Here is a 19,181-nt window from a genome sequence, read left to right on the forward strand (position 1 = left end):
TAAATGAAATCAAGGCCGGCCATTGAAGATCAGAGACGTAGGTACAGAAAATAGACCCGTGGACGATAGTTTCATCGGGAACAAGTTAATGGAATCAATGAGTAGAGTCCTAGTGGAACATATTTAGCTTTCTTAATTCTGAATTTAAATTTTCTCGGAAACGAAGAAGGATGGATTTTTCAGTGAAAGTCTTTTGGTCAGAAGTTTTTCACACTTTGGAAACTTGTCACGGTATGAAGAGTTCAAGAATGAACTCACCTACTATAGTTCCTTTAATTGGTTTGCCAGCTATCTAGATATATTCTTGTTTGAAGATGATATTATATTTTAAGAAGATAAGGAAACAAATTCCTTGTACTATTCGGCCACCGTAAGCCACCTTAAAAAATAATACAGCAGAGCTTAGCGTCAGGCTAGATAAACTGTTTTACCTACCTACCTAGCGAGAGTACATGAGTGGCATGCAGGTTCACGTGGCATTTGGCAAAATATGCCACAACAGCATTGGCATTTCCGATGAATCTCTTAATATACACCAGGCGCCATCAGTGAAAATATTTTCAGGTTGATGATAAACAGTAATACGGCTACATCGTGGTTTATTCTCTATTGGTATAATTTGGTTGCGGTCACAAATTCCAAGAAAATGCAGTAAAGCGGGTTTCAAGAAAAACTTTGAGCTCTTCCAACCATACTAAACCATTTCGGAATACTTCACATTTGTGGCCAAATTCTGTCTTTTGAAAGAAATTGACTGTTTTTTTTTGTGACTGGAAAGATTGAGGATGATGGTCTAAGCTAAAAGCTTCTTCATTTTCTTTCAATGCATTTATGATTTCGAACGAGAGTGCCCCCCCCCCCCCAAACATAAAAAGAGAACAACACAACGATCAAGATATTAGGGTCTGAAGTCTTATGAAACTGTAATAGCGAGTTTGAAAGAGAAAAACTCAGAGAAGTCTCAGAGGAAGAACTAGAAACATCACTCGTAAATTAAGCAGAAGAAACCAAACGCTCATTCCACTCCACCCCGCAATGATTACTTATGTCAGTAATTGCGACCACCTATGTACTTCAAATATAAAGGCTATGGGAACATTGACCATCATAATATTTGCATTAGATATTCAGTAATAATAATAATAATAATAATAATAATAATAATTCACGTCCATATAGCGGATAATATATTCAGCGTAAATAATATACCATGCATGTACAGATTGTTATAGTGTGAGTGCCGGAAAGAGATTTTTAAATGAAGCCGAATGATATAAATATAACCAGATAAAAACAGGTCGCGGCCTGGATCCGACCCGTGGGCGGTTACACATTGAGCTATTCAATTTCGTAGTCTTATATTCCGGTAATAATCATGCTTTGAATCTTGTAGAATCTGTGCAACATGCCTATCATAAGATCATAAGATCCTTTACTTTGAAATATAAATACAGTTGTGGTAAGATAACCCACATCTTACAGTTAACTAAACTTGAATGTTAGATTTTTCTATGCTGGCCTCAGAAATATTCGTGTCAACGTGATGTCATACATGCTTTAATCGGCAACATATTTGCAGATTATTCTCATTTTAAGAAAAAATTAAAAAACATGCTTATTTAATGATGCATTTGATCCAACAGCAACTATGTTTTACAAAGAGTAGATCTACTTTTCAAAGTCAAGATTGTTAATTGCAGAATTGTATCGTTATTTCATCAAAGAAAATGTTAATAATTGTGGAGGTTCTGTAGCAGCTACACCACGGACAGAATCGTCGTGCGATGGTTACTTGTTCTTGCAGCATTTTGTGTGCTACCAGAGAAGAATATTTCTTACATTCGTGTGCCTATTTCATTGTTGTGTATCATTAATCTATGTAGAGAAACGTCAATTAAAGGTTGCCTATAAAGGTATTGGTCAATATTTTGTGATTTTATTATTTCACAGAGGTGTATATAAGAATTTATATCTATATTTATAAAGGTACTGGCCAACTACTAGTAATCCATGGAGGCGTGTAATCGAATTTTTATGAAGTAGTGGAAGAGTGATTTTTTTTAGATTTCGGGGTACTGATATAGGTCCAAGCCATCTATAATGTTTACTGCGATCGTTACACACGAGTGTATACAACTGTTATACAATCATACAAAAGTATCTGCTTTGGGAATATTTACGTTTCTGGTGATTCTGTGTTCTTATGACCTGGCATTACGTTCATATAAAACCAGACTGATTACGCCATTCAATAATATCTTAGACGATCGATCAAGTCTTTGCTCAAGAACTGTAAGAAGGACAAATGAGTCCTTGTGAATTAACAGTCGAGAACGTTCTTGGATTAATGATGGTATAACATATTCATTTGGAAATATAATCCGGGTAGCTTAAGTGGTCAGTTGCATTTCCTCGTTGTAGAAACAAAATCTGAGTGTTTTATGCCTGGTGGAGAAGTCAACGATCGGGTATTTATAAATGCTGAAGCAATTATTCCAATCTGGCTTCGAGTTAGTATTGGGTAATCAGGATGGTTTCGACGGTTGGTTTCTATTTAGTCCTTAACAAAATCATATTTGAAAGTATACAAGGGTCTGATAACTCCATTTTCAAGCAGACGTGCATCGATTAGTTGATCCAACAATCCCACAGCAAAATCTTCAACCTCATCACCTCGGTCAGAATCCATCAGTTTTTATTTGTATCCTTTCATCTTTATTAAACTTGAACGAGAATACTACCGAAAAATGATTAAATAACTTGTCATTGGGATTTAACCCGAATACAGGCTCCTTAGATTTTAATTATTTTTTAACTTCATGACTATCATAATGCAGTACTAAATTGAAGTCAAATAGAAGAAATTGATGACAACCCCATTCTTCGTGAGGAAGTAGAAATTGCAGTTATGTCATTAAAGAAAGGAAAGTCAGCTGGCGTTGACAACATACCAGCAGAGCTCATTCAAGCTGGAAAAGAAGAGATAATCACAGTCCTAACAACAATCTGCAACAATATATGACAGACATGAGAACGGCCAACACATGGACTCAGTAAGTGCTCCCCATGAAAGGAAACCTACAGCTAGACCTACAGAACCATTAGTCTCATCATCCAACCAAGCAAAGAGAAGATAATTTTCAAGAGACTAAAGCCTCATGCAGAGAAGACATGCTTTCGAGCAGGAAGGAACGCCACAGAACAAATCTTCAATCTCAGTCTCCTTTGCGATAATTACCCTCAGCATTAGCAAAATCTTTACTATGTCTTCATATATTTTAAGAAGGCCTTTGATAGGGTATGGCAACCATGAAGTACTACATCAGCTCAAACCTGTTGCGGGTTTTTGAGTACCTCTTTGACAAAGCCACCCATGCCGTCCTCATCAATTGTAGCAGAGGAGATTGGTTGGGAAGAACAGTTGGAGTGAGACAGGGATGTATACTGTCACCTACACTCTTCAACATTTTCCTGGAAAGGATCATGTAAGATGACTTGGGAGACCATAAGGACACTGTCAGCATCGGAAGAAGAACATCACCAACCTTCGCTTCGCAGATGATATTGATGGTTTAGCAGGACATACAAATGAACCGGCTGATTTAGTTGAACGCTTCCACAGAACCTCCACAGCATACGGTATAGAGATTAACGCTAAAAAAATCAAACTAATGACAAATAACACCAATGAGATCATTGCAGAAATAAAGGTCAGTGGACAGAAGCTGGAAACAGTCTCTAGCTTCAAGTACTTGGATCAATTATCATAGACGAGGGCTCCAAAATCAGAACTACTTTGCAGGATTGCCCTGACAACAACAGCAATAACAAGGTTGAGACCAATATGGAAAGACACCAACATTACTCTTGGTTCTAAAATAAAGCTAATGCGCTCGATTGTCATATTCATTTTTATGTATGCTTATGAAACACGGACGCTCACATAATATCTACAAAGAATGATTTAAATCTTAGAAATGAGATGCTACTACAAGATATTAGACATCTCACACATTGACCATGTAACCAACAAAGAGGTCCACGACAGGATCCAACGAGCCATCGGACCCTGTCAAGACCTCTTGACCACTGTGAACAAAAAGTAAACTGAAGTGGTACGGTCAGTTCTCAAGATCATCTGGACGGGCAAAAACAATCTTGCCAGGCACAGAGCTGGGGTTGCAGAAAAAGAGGCGGGTAGAAAAGGAGGTGGGAATGCAACATTAGAGAGTGGACATACATGGGGTTTGGAGAGTCATAAAGGGCAGTAGAGAACAGGAAAAGATGGAGAGAATTGGTTGTAAAGTCAGTTGTGGGGCCCCAGCGACCTTCTCTCAAACGGGATTGATGATGATGGTGATGATGATGATGATAACTATCATAACCTTCTTCCAGTGACTGTCCTTGAGTAGAAATTTTGATAATTTAGCGTTATCAACCACGACCTTGATCTCACTAATTTTTATATCTATGTATCATTTTTGTCGCATCATCATCATCATCATCATCATCGTCGTCGTCGTCGTCGTCGATTGGCTCTTACATCAGATGAATTCGGTTTATTTACATTAAAATGTCTCCGTTCATTTGATCTCCGGTCCTTTTAACTTTTGATATAGCATTTGTTTTGACATAGTCTTTGATGAAAGCAATAGGTGTAACAGTCTTCGACTCCCCCAGCTTCAATGATCATAGCCAGGTTTTGTGCGACAGGGACTCACACCCTCACAATAATATATTGAATTTCCGCGTTATACGTTTTACGTATTCCATTTCGATCTTAAAAAATCACAATCTCGCCGGGTCAACATTAATAATAAACAACAACTTCAAATGCTTGTGCAAGCCCATGCGAGTCAAAATAAATACCTATGTCGATTTGTTACCAAATATGTATCCCAGGAGTGCTCGGTAATCAAAAATCTTTTCATTTGTTATTTCGTTTACCATTTTACCACCAGTTACCCTTTTCAGAACCATTCCGGAAGCAGTTCCGACAGTCCATAACGATGATACTTTTGTAACCGCAGGTGCCAGAGCCGCTAACAACGTTGGAATAGCATTATTATTTGTAGATGCGGCACCCCAGACTTGAGGAATGTTGATTTCACCGAGGCGTTCTTTCGTTCGGCCGCAATTAAGTTCTTTTTGTGGGGTCAACCACACCTGAATATTTCCAGTTATCTTTTTTGGAGAACACCTCATTGTGACTCATCAAAATTTTCTTATTAGGTTACTTATTTTCAGAAGCTGCTTGCGGATAAGACCAACCTATGACATTGTTATTTGAAACTGCAACAGGTTCAATTACTAGTTTAGAAATGTTTTACTAGTTTTCCACAGACGGGTCAATAAAACGCATCAGGGCACCTACGCCCTACAATAGCAACTCAGACAGAATCACAGCAATGCATCTGTTGTTGTTATTAAACGGCGGAATTGTATTACATGCATCCAAGTGCCTGTCAACCACGGATTACTTAAATATATCGAAGTTTTCCAAAGAAAAATATCTAATCGGGTACAATCTAGTGAAGTCTTTGTGAGAAATCTGCAGACCAGTGCCAATGCTTTGATGCATATCAATGAATGATAGCAGTTTAGGAGATGCACGCGCGACACGATTATTATCGAAGACAAGAATAATTTACTTGGTGCTTTAAAACGCAAAGAAACTTCAGACATTCCTAATTGGTAAAAATATCATTATACCCATAACAACGACAAGAGATATATTTTCACATTATTATGTGAAGCTGATTCAGAGTATCAGAAAACGTGATACATGCAATGTTCGTGTTTCCGTGATACATGCAATGTTCGTGTTTCCGTGATACATGCAATGTTAGTGTTTCATGCCGTACTAAAGGACAATGTCGTCCAGCAATGACAGCAAATGTGAACTGTATAAAACGACGAACTCAGGATGTATTCATGGTCCCAATGATACTGTTTCCCACCTAACAGTCTGGTAGGATTTTGGCAACCTTTCATACTTATTATTGCGCAGGCCCAGGTTTAATTATGCTCTAAGGATGTACCGTCGTCTTTGATAGAGAGCACCACGTAAGTATTATGGTATAGACTGTTTGGACAACTGTGTACTACTGTCGTTTGCGAACATCATTCTCCACATGAGGATGCGCTTAAGCAGATAGACACAAGAAATGAGGAAAAAGTTAAAGAAGAAGGAAGAATATGGAAAAACAATAAATTGTGTTGCTATTGTTGCTGGTTGTGGTGGTGATATTCGATATTTAATGGCATAAATATGGACATTCTTAATATCCATCAAAATCCAGATTGTGTGTATGACACTTATTGTAGATGACACTCCACTTACTGTAGATGACACTCCACTTATTGTAGACGACACTCCACTTACTGTAGATCACACTCCACTTTGTAGATCACACTCCACTTATTGTAGATCACACTCCACTTATTGTAAATCACATTCCACTTATTGTAGATGACACTCCACTTATTGTCGATGGCACTCCACTTATTGTAGATGGCACTCCACTTACTGTAGATGACACTCCACTTATTGTCGATGACACTCCACTTATTGTAGATGACACTTCACTTATTTTAGGATGAGAGCTGGATACCTGAAAAACGTTCATCACTGTAATCTCAAAACACGCGTGCCTACAAACCATTTCTGTTAAAATTAAAACAAAGAAAGGACAAATCACATTTATCGTATTCAGTCTTCCTTTGTTTCTCTAAATGTTTGTAACATGCATACTGTCATCTTATATTCTTTGCACAAACGGGATGTATAAACTTTAAATTTCAGTTACGAATATTCTAATTTAGAAGGAGCAATATAGGTAACTGGCAAAGATCTAGTTAATCTGAGAATCTCTGTTATTTTTTGACTTGAGTATTTAATTGTATTTAATATTTTAAAAGATTGTTCAAATAATTTTTCCGAATGATTTGGTGGTTATGTTCTCAAACGTCAGATTCCGAAGCCCATGGATGAAAATGTCATTTAATTTTGAAAGTCTATATGACTTGTCTGTTGCATGTTCAGACATGTTCATATGTGACTATTGGATCTCTGTTGTCATTGACAGTATGTGAGAAAGCTTGCCAGTAGCTTCTCGTAGGTCGGTGGTTCTTTTCGGGGTTTCCCTGGGTTCTTCCTCCACCATATATACTGGCTACCATATATAGCCCATACTGTGGTGAAAAATGGCGTTAAACCCGACAACAACAACAACAACAACATGTCATTAACATGTAGGTGGCGAGATGTGTGTAGTCATGTGACTAGGAATGCAAATGGCCAGTTTCAGGTGAAACTTCATCAACACTGTAGTTTTGTCTTGTCTGTCAGCGGACTAATGGCATAACGAATGTTATGCTCGCAATTTCTGAGAAAATATATAATATCCCTATCGATTTTATATCAGTATATCTCGATGAAAGGTCGTTCAAGTTAGCTAGGCCGGCTATTAAGCGGCTACCATATGACGATACCGCATGGTGTCGGCGAATTCCAACTTTTCAATAGGCAAAAGACTCTGACCCTACACACCAACAAAATTGTCGAAATGTGAAAAATGAGATGGGGGAGAGTCAATGGAAATTCGAATTATAGATAATGGGTGAAATCCTCAACATACTTAATCTTTCTTTTTATTCCTTAGAGGATATTTTATTTTCCCACGTTAATGCCGGATATATTTCATCGTGTGGTACCCAAAAAATATTTTAAACTCACTCTTCGGCACAAAAGGTCACACCCACCCCCTTTTAGTAAATTCACCAAATTTTCATAGCCAGTTCATACGTGACTTATGAAAGCGGTAGGATTGGTTGACCGAATCTGTCTCTGTGAACTACATTTTTGTCATTTTGTAAAATAGTTGACCGTGTTTGAAAACAGTGCTATTATGATTCCGCAATGCATCACACGGGTTTGCCGTTGTTATCTAGGAAGTAGAAAGGGAAATAACTTCAGTGATACACGTACCGCGTCTGGTCAAATTTCTTTATCAACGATTAATTTCAATGTCTGAAATGTTAGGCAATTTATTTGTATTTATTCTAGACCACTAAGTACTCGTTTTTGCTGTTGTAGGTACAACTTTTGTAGGCACACACAATCAAGTATCGCATGGCATGATGGGTAATCTTATATTTTCACGTGTGAAAATAAAAGAATGTATTTTTCATATGTGAAAATATAAGAATGACAAAATATGAAACTTATTTCACAAAAACTTATCTATATTTCACGCTTATGCATATAATGAATTAAAATACATAGATATAGGTAGAAATATAAAGTAAAATAACAGATAGATAGATAGATGGGATAGAGGTTTGCTTGTTTTTATTTTCCTTGTTACATTCGACATGAAAGAAAATTTTAATGCTGTTGTACTCATTTATCAATGATTCTTTAAATTTCGATTGCCACTTTTATTTTCAACATTTAAAAAACCAGATTGGTTTTTGTGTTTAGTTCACAAATAAATGCACTTGCTTTGGCATTATCTACCCTATAGACGTATATACAAGGATCACATTTACTGAGAGTACAAAATAAATAGTTTAAAATCTTTTGTTGTAAAGAAGAAAATGGATGACCAAATTTTTTGTTTATCCACACTGCATGGATTTTTGAAAGTTGTATGACTACACCAACACTAAGCATAAAGCATGTACATGTATTCTATGCATGGCAACATCCGTGTGCACACGGTCATGGGGATATTGTGTCATACTTTCTTTCTTTAAAACATTTTCTGTTTTAGTTTGTAAGTCTGTATGTGAGTGCTTTCCATGTTACCATAAATCTTGCCGGTGTTGTATGAATAATTTTGTGAGCAGAAATATATATTTATCAGTAAATGGAAATAACTTTGCTCTTGCAATGGCCATAATATCAATAATGATGACTTCTGTTTGAAATTTGAAAGGGGATATTAAATTCTCTATTATGATTTGTGGTGACTGGAATGTTGTTCCAGACATGGAGCTTGAAATTTTCTAATGTTATACATGACCACCACTCTATGGTTCGAACATCATTCTAGAACATCAATAATCATTTTGATTTAATAAATCCATGGAGAACATACAACCCTGAGAGTAGATTTTTTTACATGGTTACTGGAAAAGTTTATGAAACATGGTAAATTTAACTATTTGTTAATCTCTGAGGACGCATTTTCAAATCCTGCAGACTTATCTATTATTTTGTGGCCTATAAAATACGCCATTAAGAAATGTCTCTGCAATTTTATGTATCAGCTTTAAATAAACATTCTGGAGACTGGGCATTCAATTCCAAGTCATTTAAACAAGATTAACAGATCTGATTTGGTTTAAAAAATGTAGACCCTATTGGCACTACAGTCACTTTGCTTTGATTTTACCTAAATTAATTCATTTTTGTCAGTTCTTTTAATTCCTTCACCCCGTAACAAAATGAAACGAATAAGAAATTTCTCAAGTTTCTTTCTGGCTTTTAAACTGAGATACATTCTCATAGCTTCTTTTCATGAAGGGGGAACTCATGTATGTTTTACATAACATTTTCCTTGAGCATGATTTCTTTAGTAAACGAGCATGTTAATTAGCAAAAGTTGATTTTTGAACAAATGTTTTTAACGTTTTGAGGAATATGTTATATAAATTAGATAAATTTAAAATGATTTTTAAATCCATCGCAAATATATTGTCTGTTGAGATTTTATTTTTTTTATTTACGCTGTGTCGTTATGAGAACATTAACCATCTATTGTTCAATATTACATGTCTCAATATAGTTTAGTTTTGTTATCCTACGTAGTTTCAAATCTTATGCAAGATGGAGAAAAGAAACAGTATTGTGCGTATGCAACATATTTTTGATGCACAAAAATCGTAATAATAGGAATCAGTTATGTGGAAGATAGCCACCACAGGCTACTGAAAAATTTAAAATACGTACTAATGGGAAGATTTATGGAGGATACTCTGGCCTAATCTTACTTCCCTTGCCCCCATCCTTTGAAAATCAGCATTGAGTTCAAGAAGGAAAAAATATAGCCTTCCAGTGAGGGTGCTTTCCAAGTTATTTGATCTGTTGGGAACAATAGGCCAAGTATGCTTTGCTTTCAGGCATGTCTAAAGGATGTTATCTGTTAACAATCCAACATATACCACGACCATTATTAATGTACGAGATCGGTTGCTGCTTGCCTCTGTTCTCTCTTCTGAACAAATGCTTATGTGTTCTGCCACTAGAAGAAACAATTAATGTTTTTATTAGTTTCTAAAACTGGTGCACAAAAAAAATTAACCAACGGCACCCCCCCCCCCCCATGGAATAAGTCATAAACATTCCAACCCTATTACGAAACAACCCTTATAAATAAATGTACAAGAGCAAATGCACTCATTTATTCACACCACAGTGTTTATATATTTTCGTGTATTCTGACGGAAAATATGGCCGCATCCTTATATCAACCCTGGATTTCACGCGGCTTTGATGCCCTTGAGTGTTGTTATACTTAATATTTTTCGCGTCCGCACTAAAAACAAATAACTCTACATTCCTCGTCGTGTCTTAGCTGAAAACAAATATTCCTGTCACGTTCTTCAGTCACACACACATACACGCACACCACCACCACCAGCACCACCAATAATAAAAATAATAATAATAATAATAATAATAATAATAATAATAATATTTATGAGTAGAGAAATAAGATGTGTTTCCTTTCCCTAATACATGCTCTCTCAGAGCGATAGAAAAAACGATGCACGCGAAGGAGATATTCAGGTCGTCTGCTCGATAATAACCTGGGTCGCTGGGTGGCCTAGTGGTCGAAAACGCTCGCCATTACCGTTCACTGCCATCTCACCTCTCCCCGTGGTTTGAATGTAGGTGTGAGATAAACTTGCCGGTAGCTTCCAGTGGGTTAGTGGTTGTTAAGGCGATTTTCCTGGGTTCTTCCTCCACCAGTTATAATGTCCGTTATGTATAACCTATCACGCGATGGCGGTAAACCCCAAAACAGCAACAGTAACACAACAACAATAATAGTAGGTGAGGATTCTCATTTGAATATGACTCAAAATACTGTATATACTCGCTTATAAGAGGAGTCAAACTGCAAACAATAAATACCCTAGTCTGCTGAATCAGAATGCCCCTGCAGACCAGGGTCTATATTGTCTCTTATATTGATTACTCCTAACAAACTGCATAGACCCAGACACACACACACACACACACACACACACACACACACACACACTAAAGTTCTTCTTTTACAAAGGCTCCTCGAAGTTGTCTCTCTTGCGCGACTCTCATATACAGCGACCATTTAAAATCGTCATGTATGATCCCTATATTTAAACCACTGATGTTACGGATAAGCAACTTAACATTTCCAAATACATTTTGAAGGTATAAATTCAAGAATTAACGGGAATCTTTCTATTTTCTTTGTTTTAGTGTCATTTAATCAAAATTTTGTGCATAGTTTGTAATTAAAATAATGTAATCTTAGTAGACAAACAGTAAGAATTAATTGCAACGTATTGCTTCTCCTATGGGTGCCAATTACAAGTTATATGGCAGAAATACATGATATAATGACCAAAGCGGGAACATTAACCATAACTATGAGGTAAATATGATACCATACCAGACCTACCAAGTTGCAACAAGAAATGGTAATCCAAATGACCCAAGAACTCACCCAGTATCAGGATTTGTATCAAACAAGACAACCACCCCCATCACCGAACCAACGTCGAAGCTCTTTTCTGATTTGACACTACACTATAATGTATCATATTCTTAATTTAACCGTCAGACAGACTGGAAGGAAAAGGTTAACTTCGCTCTTTGTTTCGGGAATGTCAGATTTGAAATTGTCCCGAATCAATTATTTGGAAATCTAGAAGTCAGGCTGACCGCAATTTTGTCGACTTCTTATAAAAGGCGGTAGATATATTTAATCCTGATTGGTTACGCTAAATAAGGGGCGTGTTTCCCACACTAAATTTCTTGATTTTAATATGCCCCATCGCAAAAACTGAGTCAGTCAATGTTTTCCTGCAAGAGGAAAATATATAGGAGACTCCGAGATTGGATTTAGAAGAAATTCTCTCGTAGAACATTTATCCGAGGGACCGTATGTCTGGAAAGTCGACGGACACAATTCTGGCGGTAGAGGCTAGCAAAGCTTGAAAGCACGAAGTATTTGCGTCAGTCTTATGTAATTCGTTGATACCAATATAATGATTTGCTTGAATTTATTTGCTTATATTTGGATGAATTTATTTGTTTCAATCCGTAGATCAATTGTATTGATATTAGTATAACTGTGTTTGAGTTTATCTATCTGAATTCGTACAATGATTTTCTTTAAATAAGTTTGACGAATTGTTTGAATTTGTCGTCTTTATTGTTTTAGGAAGAATTTCATGTATTACTTAAGTTGATATGATTTACGAGAATCCGTGTGAATTCTCCGATCTTAGATGATTTCACGTATGATAAAGACTTGAGTGCGTATTGACTGAAATTAACGTTGTTAAGTCATGAAGTGAGATTTCATGTATGCTCAAGACTTGAATGTGTTTATTCGCTGAAAATAACGTAGTTAAATCATCTAATGAATTTCATTCCTTCATTTGTGTAATTGAGACGAGAACAGAACTGTTATGCCTCGTGTAATAATAATGCGAATCAGTGATGAAAAAGCCGTTAGGAAGTACATTAATCTTATGAAACTATGTTTGTTTATGGTCTGCCATGTTTGGCTTGACCAGATAGCCTTTGGTATCTGTTTGAATTCCGATAGTACGAGTAGTGAATGGGGATACTTTAGCGACAATGGGACTTTAATGTTAAAATAGGGGGGTTGTACCCTGGCGACAATGGAAAATTTAACATTAGAGAAAAAAGTTTGTACCCTGGCGACAAGGGGAATTTAACATGGGGAATAAATCGTGGGACTGTTGAGCGCCAAGGGGAATTGAACATGGGGAATAGAGTTTGGGACTGTTGAGTGACAAGGGAAAATGGAACAGGGTCGGGACCCTATTTTAAAAAAAAATAAAAACAAAAAAGGGGTAGGCAATTGAAAGTCTATCTCTTTTCAAGAGATTGGAGTGGCCCTGAAAAGGGCCTTTGGGTTTATGTTAATGTATCCATTAACATAAGGGGCACCGCATTGGTCTTCTTCTTGTCCTTAGGCTGCGTCTCACTGTAGGACCGTAAATCAGGACTCTTTTGAGGCATCCTTGTCTTTCTACGTAGATCCTACGTATCCACAGACTGGTGTCTGTCCTATGGACAACTGTCCAGTTGGATCGGACATACATGGGTATGTCCGTCCGGAACATCATCGTTGACACAAGGGTGGAAGAGTGTAAGTCGGTCCCCATGTTGAGGCGCCGAGAACAGGTGAATCAATGCAGTTAACTGCGCTTATTTATAGGTAGAGGTAGGATTGAAACGGATTAAGTTTGTTGACCAATCCAAACACGCGTTACAAAATTCAGTCAGCCCGCATCCAATCCGAAGAGAGCAGTCTGTGACGTCACGTGGTCTATATAGATTCGCTAGCGCCTGTGTGCAGTCAATCTATGCGACAGTTATTCAACATGACGGAAACTCAGAAAACGATCAATTGGGGTGCACCAGCAGTGGAGACCACCAAAGGGAACCCGGACTTACTTTCAGAAGAGGTACATTGGGATTTTGTGGATTTTCTTACCTCGCAAGAATTTGTTCCGGAACCTTCGTCTCCTTCTTCATTACCGCACGTGGAGAATTTTAGACAGAGACAGAAAGAAGAATTGGAGACATTTATGCAACAGCAAAAGGAAGCGGAACAAGCTTTTCTCCTACAGCAACAACAGCAAGAAGAAGAGGTAAGAAAAAAACAAGAAGAAGAAGAAGCAGCAAAGAAACAAGGGTGTGAAAATCAAACGGTCACGGTATTGTTAGACATTTTAGCGGAGTTAAGAAGTCTGAAACAAATGTATCAGACTTCTTTATTACGACCGAAGAGAATACGACCTTCCCGAGCTAAACACGTTAACCTGTGACTAAGGCTACCGTGCCACCCTTAGTGATTTCAACCAAATCATCATCATCATCATCAACAGTACGCAGTCCAGAAGTAGGCCTTGGTCGTGGCAAAGGCTTAAGGCAGTTAAAGTTGATTGCTTAAACTCACCCCTACACCAAAACAAGGCCCTTTTCAGGGCCACCCACATTTCTCGAAAAGAGATAGACTTTCAATTGCCAATAACTCAAATAAAAATTAAAAAAAACATTTTACCCCGATAGTACGTGTCTGTGTATGAGTGCGTGAGTGTACGTTCTTATTTTAAAATCAAAACCCAAAGACACTTACCTTTTATACCTAATTTATTCTTTTATAAATATTTACAATCCAATTCACAATTCACAACAGAGCACTTTAAAAAGTTCATACACTTCTTTTGTCTCATTGTTTAGTCTCGCTGTTTTTTAAATTTCTTCACCGTCACATTCTTTTCCTCCTCTTCCTCCTCACTTTCTTCCCTTCTTCTTTTCTTCTCCTGTTTCTTTTTCTTTACCTGGCTGCTTTCTTCCTCTGAAGAATCCCTCTCTTCTTCTGAAGAATCCCTCTTTTCTTCTGACTCCTCTTGTTTCTTTTTCGGGCAATGTGGAGACCAATGTCCTTTTTCTTGACAATAATAACAGGTATCTTGACTTTTGTCTTTTCTAGCCCCTTTTTTCTTTTTTGACGGTCTGGACACTCTGAAGACCAATGCCCTTTCTTGTGACAGATATAGCAAGTATCTTGCCTTTTATCTCGAAAGGAAGGAGAGTAGTCCGTCGGCTGGTCTGAAGAGAATTTTCTAATGACCCCTCGCAAAGCTCTGATGAAATGTTCGATTTGTGTAGTCTCTTCCATCGTTGTGCTCGGTTTGAGAGTGAAATGAATAGTGAAAGGACAAGACACACACCCTTTTATATACGCTGGTCTGCCAGGACTATAAATTAGTCTATGGTGTTTAAACTTTAGTCATTTGACGTTTTGCACTCAAGATGAAACGATCCAATTCTTTTGAGAAGAAAGAAGAAGAAAGTAAGAGGCAGAAACGTGATCTATCGCCTCGTACCAGGGCTGAAGTCTTGGCACAAATTCATGCCAGTGATTTTGAAGAGGACATGAGTGAACCAGAATGCAAACCCTCTAAACAAAGTTCACCACCCTTAGTCAACCCTGAAAAGTACTATTCCATTCGAAAGACGGAAAAGCGCTCCTCTAGAAAATTTAGAACCACGGCTTACAAATACACGGTGAAGTTTAAAGATTTCAAGGCTGAAGTACTGTTAGAGAAAGCAGAAGGGTTCATCACCGGGGTGTGGGATTCTTTGCTCACCACACTCAAGCGACAATGTCAACCCACAGAAGACGATCGCTTGAGACTTTCCATACAACACGACGGTTTGAAATCCCCTGTTTGGATCGAGTTTAGCAGCCCTGCAGAATTGACTGCTTCCAAAGTCATGGACAAGATTCAACACGTACAACAATCCAAAGACCAGTTTGACATCACCGATGGAAAAGCCACACTGGACATGACCCACGTCTCTCCTCTTCAAGGGACTGGCCGCAAAAAAGTCTTATTGGTCAACGACCTTCGCAGCACCAAAAAGAGTCTCGTCCGAATTCACAACCCTCAAGACCAGATGTGTTTAGCCCGTGCCATCGTGGTGGGACGAACCTATGCCAGCAAGAACGACACGGTAGAATGGAAAAGAACCTGGAAAACTATTCAACGATCCGACCGAGCCAAACAACGAAGTGAAGCAGAACTCCTGTTGCAACAAGCCGGCCTCTCCACAGACACACCCTGTGGCATTCCTGAGATGCAAACATTGCAAGATATTTTAGCTCCACGCTACACCTTGAAAGTGCACCCTCAAGAAATGCGTGGGCCTCTGTTGTTTCGAGGGAAAGACTTTAAGGACGGAAAATACATTCATGTCTATCATCACGATGGCCATTTCGATACCATTACCAGTATCACCGGATTCCTGGGATACGGTTATTACTGTGAGAAATGTGACTATGGCTATAACAATCGAGAGCAACACAAGCATTGTGGCTCGAAATGCTCAAGATGTTTGGCGTCTCCACCCTGTCTGAGCGAAGGGCAAGAACCAGTGCATTGTTCAACTTGTCAGCGCACGTTTGTCAGCCCTGCCTGTTACCAACAACATTTGAAGGCGCAAGGTTCACAGAAGAAATGCGCTTGTCAACTGCTGAGATTGTGCCCCGCGTGTGGACAAGGCATGCGTGCCAATAGTGCCAAGGCACACGTATGTTCAGGAAAGAAAAAATGTCACATTTGTCACCACATCGTGGACTTGGAACATCAATGCTACGTGCAAAAATACCAACCCCAACAAGAGAAAGAGGATGGACACAAGAAGAAAGACAATTTCATCTTTTTCGATTTCGAATGCATGCAAGAGACTGGCATTCACATTCCTAATTTCTGCGTGGCTCATCGATAATGCGAAAAGTGCATTCAAGAACCTATCATTGCCCTCACTGCAGCAAGATTCCTGGAGGGCGTGAAAAAATCTTTCGGGGTCCGATTTCGCCCGATGGGTCTTAGACCCCATCGACAAGACGTGGAGCCAAGAGGACATCGAACGTTACGGAGATTGTCATCGTCATGCCACGGTGATGGCTCACAATTTCTCCGGATACGATGGACAGTTTCTTTTGAGATACTATACGGAACATGGCACCGAACGTCCTAAAGTCACTTTGAACGGAGCCAAAATCATTTTCATGCAAGTGGGACAAGTACAGTTTAAAGATTCGATGAGTTACTTGGCCATACCTTTGAGTCGAATGCCTAAAACGTTTCGAATGACAGAAATGGCTAAAGGGTACTTTCCACACTTTTTCAATACGGAAGCCAATCAACACGCCGTTCTACCCCATTTGCCTGAGGCTCACTATTACGAGCCCGACAACATGCGTACCGAACAACGAGACGCTTTCTACGCTTGGTACCAGACCCATGCCTCGAACCCTTTTGACTTTCAGGAAGAAATGCTAACGTATTGTCGTTCCGAAGTGGACATTTTACGGCGTTGCTGTGGAAAATTTCGAGAACTGTTCGTGGAACACGGAGGGGTCGATCCTTTGAAAGAAGCGTGCACCATTGCCAAAGCGTGTTCCTTAGTGTACCGCCAACGATTCATGCCTGAAAACACCGTGGCTGTCATCAGTCTTCAAACGACCAACTATGTCAAACGTCAATACTCGGTCAAAGCCCTACGCTGGTTACATTACTTGTGTGACAAGGAAGACAAATGGATTCAGCATGTCCGCAACGGAGGGGGCGAAAAGACCATTGGAACGCATTCGGTCGATGGCTGGGACTTAGAAAACCCCAAGATCGTGTACGGGTTTAACGGTTGCTTATTTCACGGATGTCCCGTCTGTTACCCTGACCGTGGCACTAAAAATCAGTTTTTACAACGAACCATCGAAGACTTGTACCAGGCCACTTGTCAGCGACGCCTAAAGTTAGAACAGGAATGATACCAAGTGGTGGAAATGTGGGAACACGAATACGATCACCGTTTGAAAACTGATCCCGAATTTAAACGCCTCGTGGAAAGTTACCAGTTCATGGACCCCCTGAACCCGAGGGATAGTTTGTACGGAGGAAGGACCAATGCCACCTGTTTGCTATACCAAGCCGACGAAGAGAAAGGAGAAGAAATCAAATACTTGGACGTGTGTTCGCTGTATCCTTACGTGTGCAAATATTGTCGCTTTCCTGTAGGGCACCCGCAATTGTTGACGGAACACATCGACCTGAAAAACATTCGACAATACGAAGGCTTGATCAAGTGTAAAGTTTTGCCTCCCACGGACTTGTACCATCCCGTCTTACCTCACCATTGTCAAGGCAAACTGATGTTTCCTTTGTGCAGTACTTGTGCCGAAACGTGCAACCAAGATCAACCTTGTCATCACACCCAGGAAGAACGGGCCTTGACGGGAACCTGGGTCAGCGTAGAATTATTCAAAGCTCTGGACATGGGATACCAACTGTTAGAAGTGTACGAAATTTGCCACTTTCCCAAGACAGAACAATACCACAAGGGTGACCCCACGCAGAAAGGCATTTTCGCCGACTACGTGGATGCCTTTTTGAAACTGAAGCAAGAAGCCAGTGGCTATCCGTCCTGGTGTCACACTCCCGAAGACCAAATAAAATTCAAAGAGAAATACCGGGCACAAGAAGGCATCCCTTTAGACCACATCGAGAAAAACGAAGGCAGGCGATCGTTTGCCAAAGTGATGTTAAATTGCTTGTGGGGTAAAATGGCACAACGACCGTGTTTACCCAAGACGGAATATTTGACAGAACCTTCCCGCTATTTCCAGATGATTCACGACAAAACCAAATTCATGAAACACGTAGACGTCGTTCGCGAGGATTTGATCTTAGTGAATTACGAAGAAGATCTGGACTTTGTACAAGACGACCCCTTTGGAAATGTCATCATTGCGGCTTACGTGACAGCTCATGCTCGCTTAAAATTGTACGAAACTTTAGAACTGTTAGGGGAACGTGTCCTGTACTTTGACACGGACAGTTGCATTTACATCGATCACCCGAGTCAACAGCACCCTGACATCGAAGGAGACCGTTTACGAGCCGGGACAGACGAGCACCCCGACGACAAGATTCTAAGTTTCGCAAGTGGTGGTCCTAAAAATTACGGTTACGAATACCGGGACAAACAAGGAGAAGTGCACACGACGTGTAAAGTGAAAGGATTGACTCTGAATTATCGTACCAGTCGAGTGATGAACTTTGGGGTATTGAAAGAAGCTTTGCAGTCTAGAGAAGATGAACACTTTAAAGTGACCACCTATCAACCCAACAAGATTGTACGTTTACCCACTCACCACATCGTCAGTCGACCCTTGGAAAAAGTCTATCAAACCGTGTACCAGAAGCGAGTGCGACTTCCCAATCATTTCACCTTACCCTATGGACACGTCGGTATTGGTCTGTATATAAAAAGGAACCCTAGGCAAGATCGATAGTTCATTGTGACTACCAAGACCAAGCGAACAAGATGAATACTTTCAGAGAAAACACAA

This window comes from Sinohyriopsis cumingii, chromosome 16 (genome assembly GCF_028554795.1).
Source record: "Sinohyriopsis cumingii isolate HCF-2022 chromosome 16, ASM2855479v2, whole genome shotgun sequence".
In the NCBI taxonomy this organism is placed as follows: domain Eukaryota; kingdom Metazoa; phylum Mollusca; class Bivalvia; order Unionida; family Unionidae; genus Sinohyriopsis; species Sinohyriopsis cumingii.